We start from the raw sequence: 6000 nt of genomic DNA, 5'->3' as shown, positions 1-6000 counted from the left end.
AGGGGACATGAGTCTCTATGAGTTCTCCAATCTTGAACTCAAGGACAATATATGATACCATGCTGAAACTTACACTACAAGAGACATTCATTAAAAAATAAAAGAAATAATATTTTTGAGAATATTTACGCTGCTACATGTTTTCTCATCCAGGACACTGGTGTTATGTAAAAAAGATTGTATGTGAATGTGAAATAATGCGAATGTAAATATATATATTTTTTAAATCTAATACTTGATCTTCCAGATCTCAGAAGGTAAATGCAAAAAAGTATTGGAGGCAAAAGCATTAGTTCCTATAGAGCCAAGTCTGAGCATAGTATTTTTGGCTAACTACCCCCTATTTAAAAATGTGTTATTTTCCAAAACTCAATGTTGAGCTACTGTGGTTTCAAGCTTCTGTCTTTGGGCTGAATTCAGACCTGCGTTTTAGCGCATGCTCCGCGTAACTCGTCGTTGCAGGAGTGCGAGGCTTGAGCAAAATAAAACCGCTTTAGCGCAGGTCTAAAATCGGCTCTTTGATTCTGTCTCGGGGAATATAAGGGAATCTCCGGACGGCTCGGTCGTTTCTCGCAGCGTCCCAAATCCCAGTGACGTTCCCGCATTGCCCAGCAGGTGGCAAATGGAGCCAAGGCATTTTGTGCGGGGACTGGAGCAGACGCGCTGGTTCGACGGTGAGCGAGCCCGTCCATCCGTCCGTGACCGAAGCTGTCAGAAAACGTCATCGCGGCACAGGCCACGTAGCCCCGCAACTGTCACTTCATACCGTCGTCTCCCCTCGCTACCGCTGCCAGCTGCCGCCGTCGGCTCTCTTCTAGAGAGAGAGGTAAGCGATCAAACGGACGTGGAAAGATGCGGGGATTAGGAGCTGACGCGCGATTGGCTGACACTTGAAATGAGGAGCCTCTATCTTTCAGTCCCACGCACAGAAACGTCTCACTGCTGTTTTTTTTAAATTATTACTTTGGAATACAAAATGTCCTTCATCACAACTATGAGGCCCCTGGGATTTGATTACTGTGAACAATGTAATTACATATCGGGGTTTTGAATGTTTTAAAAAAATGTACATGAATCCCAAGTTTAAAAAATGGATTTCAGCGTTAATACAAACCTAATAATAATATTATCATTGTGGACCTTTCCTCCAGCACCTGTCACACATGCCTTTATTACTGTATCTACCAAATCATTATTTTATTAAAATTGTGTTAATAAATCCAGCGGAGTTCGATATTTCCAAGACGAACACCAAAGGTGAAGGTTCAGAGGAGCGATTCACGGTGGACCGGTCTAACACAATGCCGTCTGTTGAGGACGGACGCGTGTCACGCCCTGTAAGGGACCGGTAAAAATAGAATCCCCCGAATGCGTTCGCTGGACAGGCAGGGCTGTGAAATAATCTCTCCCAGTTTGCTTAATCTGGACCCCTCGTAAAACACAGAGCCAGGCCTTTCACAACGTGACGGGGATGACCTACATAAGCAGGGACTCTTCTGGACGGTCTGACAAAAAAAAGAGAGACGGAATCACAAAGCTCTGACTCCGCCCACCTGCTGTCACTCGGGAGCCTGGATGGGTAAAGCCCCGCCCACGGCAGGGAGAAGGGGCGGAGTCTGTAAACCGGCTGAAAGTGGAAAAAACGTGTCGAAGCGACCGAGGCCGACCAGCTCCTCCAGGATGGACCAGTCAGCGAGGCGACGGTGGGGGGGGGCGTGGGGCTTTGTGGAAGGCAGGCCGCTGGGTAAGAGCTTACCTCTGGGGCCAAAGCTCAGCCGGAACTGGCTTTCTGTTCTTGGCTCAGACTTTCTTCCACTGAAGAGGCCTGCAGGATCAGGTGAAGCTGTTTCAGAGGGCATCCTCGGCCTCCATTTTGATCTGGCCTCATGGTTCATCATTCAACTCGGGCCTCTGAGTGGAGTGTCAAATCTACTCAAAGTATAAAATCAAAGTTCTTGATTTTTGTCACTTTGGGGAGAGTGGAAGACGCAGCAGACCACGTTTTTTTTTTTTGTAAGAAGTCACCTGCCTAACCCCCAATCTGGAGGACCTGCACTTGTAACTTACTTAGGCCTCATCACGCCAAGTGGCGCATAAGGCCTCCACCGGTTTTCCTTGTGAAAGTTTCTGTAACAGTTTAGGTTTTCCAGGGTGGCGTCATCAGCGCCACGCCTAACCCCCAACCTGGAGGACCTGCGCTGGCAAAGCACTCTGAAATGACACCAGTGAGCAATCATTTTAGCAAAGCGGGCCCTGCTTTGATTGGCTAACGCCTGGAAGAAAGCGCGCCACACTAACAGTGTGCGACCTGTCGTTGCCCCGGGATCCTCTGTGATCCTCCCCTCCGTCTCCATCATCGGGAGGGCAAAACAACCGCGAATCAAAGAGGGTACGGGGGGGGGGGGGGGGGGGACGAATCAAAATGCTGCTGGCAATTAGCACGCTTGTTAAAGGAGTCGGCAGCTGAACCCACAGCAGGATGCAGCCGCTGTAGGATGCTGTCGCAGCAGGACACTGTGGGGAGCAATCAGAGAGAGAGAGAGGGGAGAGAGGGGAGGAGAGGCAGAGACAGAGAGAGAGAGAGGGGGAGACGAGAGAGGAGAGGGGAGAGGGAGAGAGAGAGAGGGGGAGAGAGAGAGAGAGGGGGAGGGAGAGGGAGAGAGAGAGAGGGGGGGAGAGGGAGGGGGAGACGAGAGAGGGGGGAGAGGGGAGGGAGAGAGAGAGAGAGAGGGGGAGAGAGGAGGGAGAGAGGAGAGAGAGGGGAGGGAGAGAGAGAGAGAGAGAGAGAGAGAGGGAGAGAGAGAGAATTAAATCAATTTTTTGTCCCTAACTTTCACAATTAACCTCAACAATTAAAAGTAAGAATTTGTTTCTTCGCAAACAAGTTTGGCAAATTCAGCAATCACGAAACCTGCTCTTTTGAATTGAGCTTTTGAAAGAAGGTAAAGTAATCTTTGACCAATCTTTTGTTTTGCCTTGTCCTTAGTTGAGGGTTGCTGGAAAACAGCCTAGCTGTTCGGCTATGTAGAGAGCGGTGACCAGGAAGTCCAGCTAGCCTCAAAGGAATTTGTTTGGTCTCTTTGTTTGTGCTGTCGACTGTGTACCTCATGCATAATAAATGCCCAGTGCCTTTCGCCTTGGGACTTAACTTCGCTGTGCAGCTTCTGTTTTACTGCAGATTGCCCCCTCGGTCCCTGGGGTGGCTCCTGTCTGGTTCACACAGCAAAACAACACTTTTGTGGGAGTTTTGGGAAAATGGAAAAAAAAAGGCATTGCCAATCAGAGCATCAGATAACCAAGGAAATGATACACAGCGTTCATCCATCTTCACAATCCCTGTAGTGGATATGCTGTGGCGATGCTGTACAGTATAAGCCTAGTGGGAGCTGATTCAAGGCATAGGCGACATGGGTGATAGCCTAGGGACCCCCCAGGTCTACAGCCCCCCCCCCCAAATCATAATCATCCTCTTTTCTGGATAGGATATAACTTCAAAAATAATTTGCCTTGGGCCTCTAATAGTTGCCCCGTTGTGTGGCCACGTCATTATGCTGAAAAAAGAAAAAGCGAGCGATTTTTTTTAAACACCGCTCTCTGAACTTGACAGAATCAAGATGTCTTTTCCATCTCAGGGTGGCCTCTCACGTTATCTCCTAGCAACCGTCGTCGTGCCCAAATACAGCGGGAGCAACGACAGTCTGAGGAACCGGGACTATCTTTCACCTCTGCTTTCCGCCTGTCTGAACACTGTAAAAATATACCTCAGGGAGGAGTGGGCTGTCTGCTCTTTTTCTTTGAAAAAATAAAAAATAAAAAATAAAAAAAACAAAACAAAAAAAAAAAACTGTTGTTTTGGGCTACGCTGTTGCGTAGGCTTCGGATAACAACGCTTCGCTCCGTCACGCGGTGAACGGGTGAGACGCGCCGCTCACCGTGAGCTTCTGTTAAGAGCGAACCGAAGCGTGTCCCATCTCTCTCAGCCGCTCTGCGAGTCAACTCAGGTGAACTCGACTCCCGTGCTCATTATGCACCTCTCCTGTCAAGGCTCAGTTATTAATTTTAAAATGAGCCGCAGGACTTAACTGTCGATCTCACTCTGCCTAAACGCACACTCCTTCCTCTAACATATGCCGTACCCCAGGGGTCTAAAACTCCGGTCCCTAAGGGCAGCAGTCTATGCCAGTTTTTGTGATCACCTGTCAATCAGCAGCCGATCTAGGCATTTAGGAAGCAAGGTGCGTAAAGACTCTTCAGCCAATCCGCGACTTATATTAAGCACTTAAAGTGCAGAAACACATAAAAAACCAGTAGACACAGTGGTCCTCTGGGATTTGAGTTTGAGATCCCTGCCTGTCCAATGTATAATGTTGGAAATGCAGAGCAAATAAATGTATTATTTCTGTTCATGTAAATGTCACCTTCTAAGTGTCTTTTTCTTATTCGTGAAATGCAGTTTTTTTTTCTAACGACATGTAACACGTTTACACTGGCAGCATTTTAGCATGCTAAATTCTGGGGCCTGTATCATGAAGCAGGATTACTGAGTTAACAGGATAACTGCACTGCATAAAACCTGGCTGTGCAAAAAAAAAAAAAAAACTCTTTTTATTTTAGTCCAGTGGTCTCCAACCCTGGTCCTGGAGAGCTGCAGGGTCTGCTGGTTTTCATGGTGACTCTGCACTTCATGAATCAATTAGAACCGTTGATTACACAGTTAACTCAACTCACCTGGTGTCTTGGGTCTCAATTGGGTGCTGATTTTAAGGTGAAAACAAAAACCAGCAGACCCTGTAGCTCTCCAGGACCAGGGTTGGAGACTACTGCTTTAGTCCATGGTCCATATTTGGAAGGGAGACACCTGATTCAACTAATTAGCTAATCATGGTCATGTTCTTCAATCAAGACCTCGATTAGCAGACTCAGGTGTTTGAGTGTTGGGTCCTTCAGATTCAGACACGTGTTGCCGGGAAATTGTTAGAGACTTGAGGAAATAGTGAGAAGGCCCAGGATCGAAAGACATTGGAGGCAAATTACTCAGGTTTTCTTTTCTTTTCTTTTTTGTGGAGAACTGTGGTTTTGTTTTGGGAACGTTGGTTACAGTGAGGCACTGTTTTGTGTTTTGCTGCTTCTTTGCAAAGCTTCCAGCAGTTTTTCTAATCTTGCTCTCATCATTTACCCCAAAGGGATCTTTTCTTCCCCCCCCCCCCCTCTTTGATAATTGTTTTGCATGCAAAAAAACATTTGAACAACAACAACGACAACAACAGCAACACTCCTCTAGGCTGGCCAATAAGAACGACCTTGCCGCTTCTACTCTGAATCATCACCCACTGGTGAGTCCATTGCTTTTTTATTTTTTTTGTCTCCGTAGTTCAGAGTTGGGGCCACCTCTGCACAACAGCGATTTAACGCAGTTATTGTACGTCGCTTTGGATTAAAGCGTTTACCAAATAAATGTAATGTAATGTAATAGAAATCAATGCATCACAATTTTAGGTTACACTTCTTAATCCCTTGCACAGACTTTCAGTTAAACGAGCCCGAGAGAGGAAGGAAGTAAGAAACGTTTTGCTCGTGACAGTACGCTTAAGCGGACATGGAGGTGTGTTACGGTGACTGGCAGCGGAACAGAGACGTGGTCCGGCGGCAGCGTAGCACAGTGGGTACGGAACGCAGGTTCGATTCCCGGATAAGGACACTGCCGTTGTACCCTTGAGCAAGGTACTTAACCGGAATTGCTTCAGTATATATCCAGCTGTATAAATGGATACAATGTAAAATGTTGTGTAAGTCGCTCTGGATAAGAGCGTCTGCTAAATGCCTGTAATGTAATGGTCCCTCTTCAGGAACTTTAGTTCTTTACTATGACTCCGTTAGGTGGAAAATATTTCAGTCAGGACAAAGAACTCGCATATTAAAATATTTTCATGGATATGTAAATACATATTTTTGGTTTGGGGGTGAAGGGATCTGCTTCAGGTATTACTGCACGCACCGGCG

At 46.8% G+C, this 6000-nt stretch overlaps 1 long non-coding RNA gene across 2 annotated transcripts in view; it reads left to right on the top strand.

Moving 5' to 3' along the window:
* Positions 1 to 4628: 4628 nt before the first annotated feature.
* LOC135240054 (uncharacterized) overlaps positions 4629 to 6000 on the top strand; it is a 49429-nt gene continuing 48057 nt past the window's right edge. For both annotated transcript variants that reach the window (XR_010325567.1, XR_010325568.1), the window contains exon 1: positions 4629 to 5333. This is a non-coding gene — a long non-coding RNA (uncharacterized LOC135240054). The remainder of the gene's footprint in view (positions 5334 to 6000) is intronic.

This window comes from Anguilla rostrata, chromosome 14 (assembly GCF_018555375.3).
Source record: "Anguilla rostrata isolate EN2019 chromosome 14, ASM1855537v3, whole genome shotgun sequence".
Classification (NCBI taxonomy): domain Eukaryota; kingdom Metazoa; phylum Chordata; class Actinopteri; order Anguilliformes; family Anguillidae; genus Anguilla; species Anguilla rostrata.
Note: the sequence above shows the minus strand (reverse complement) of the source record. Positions and strands in the feature narration are given on the sequence as shown.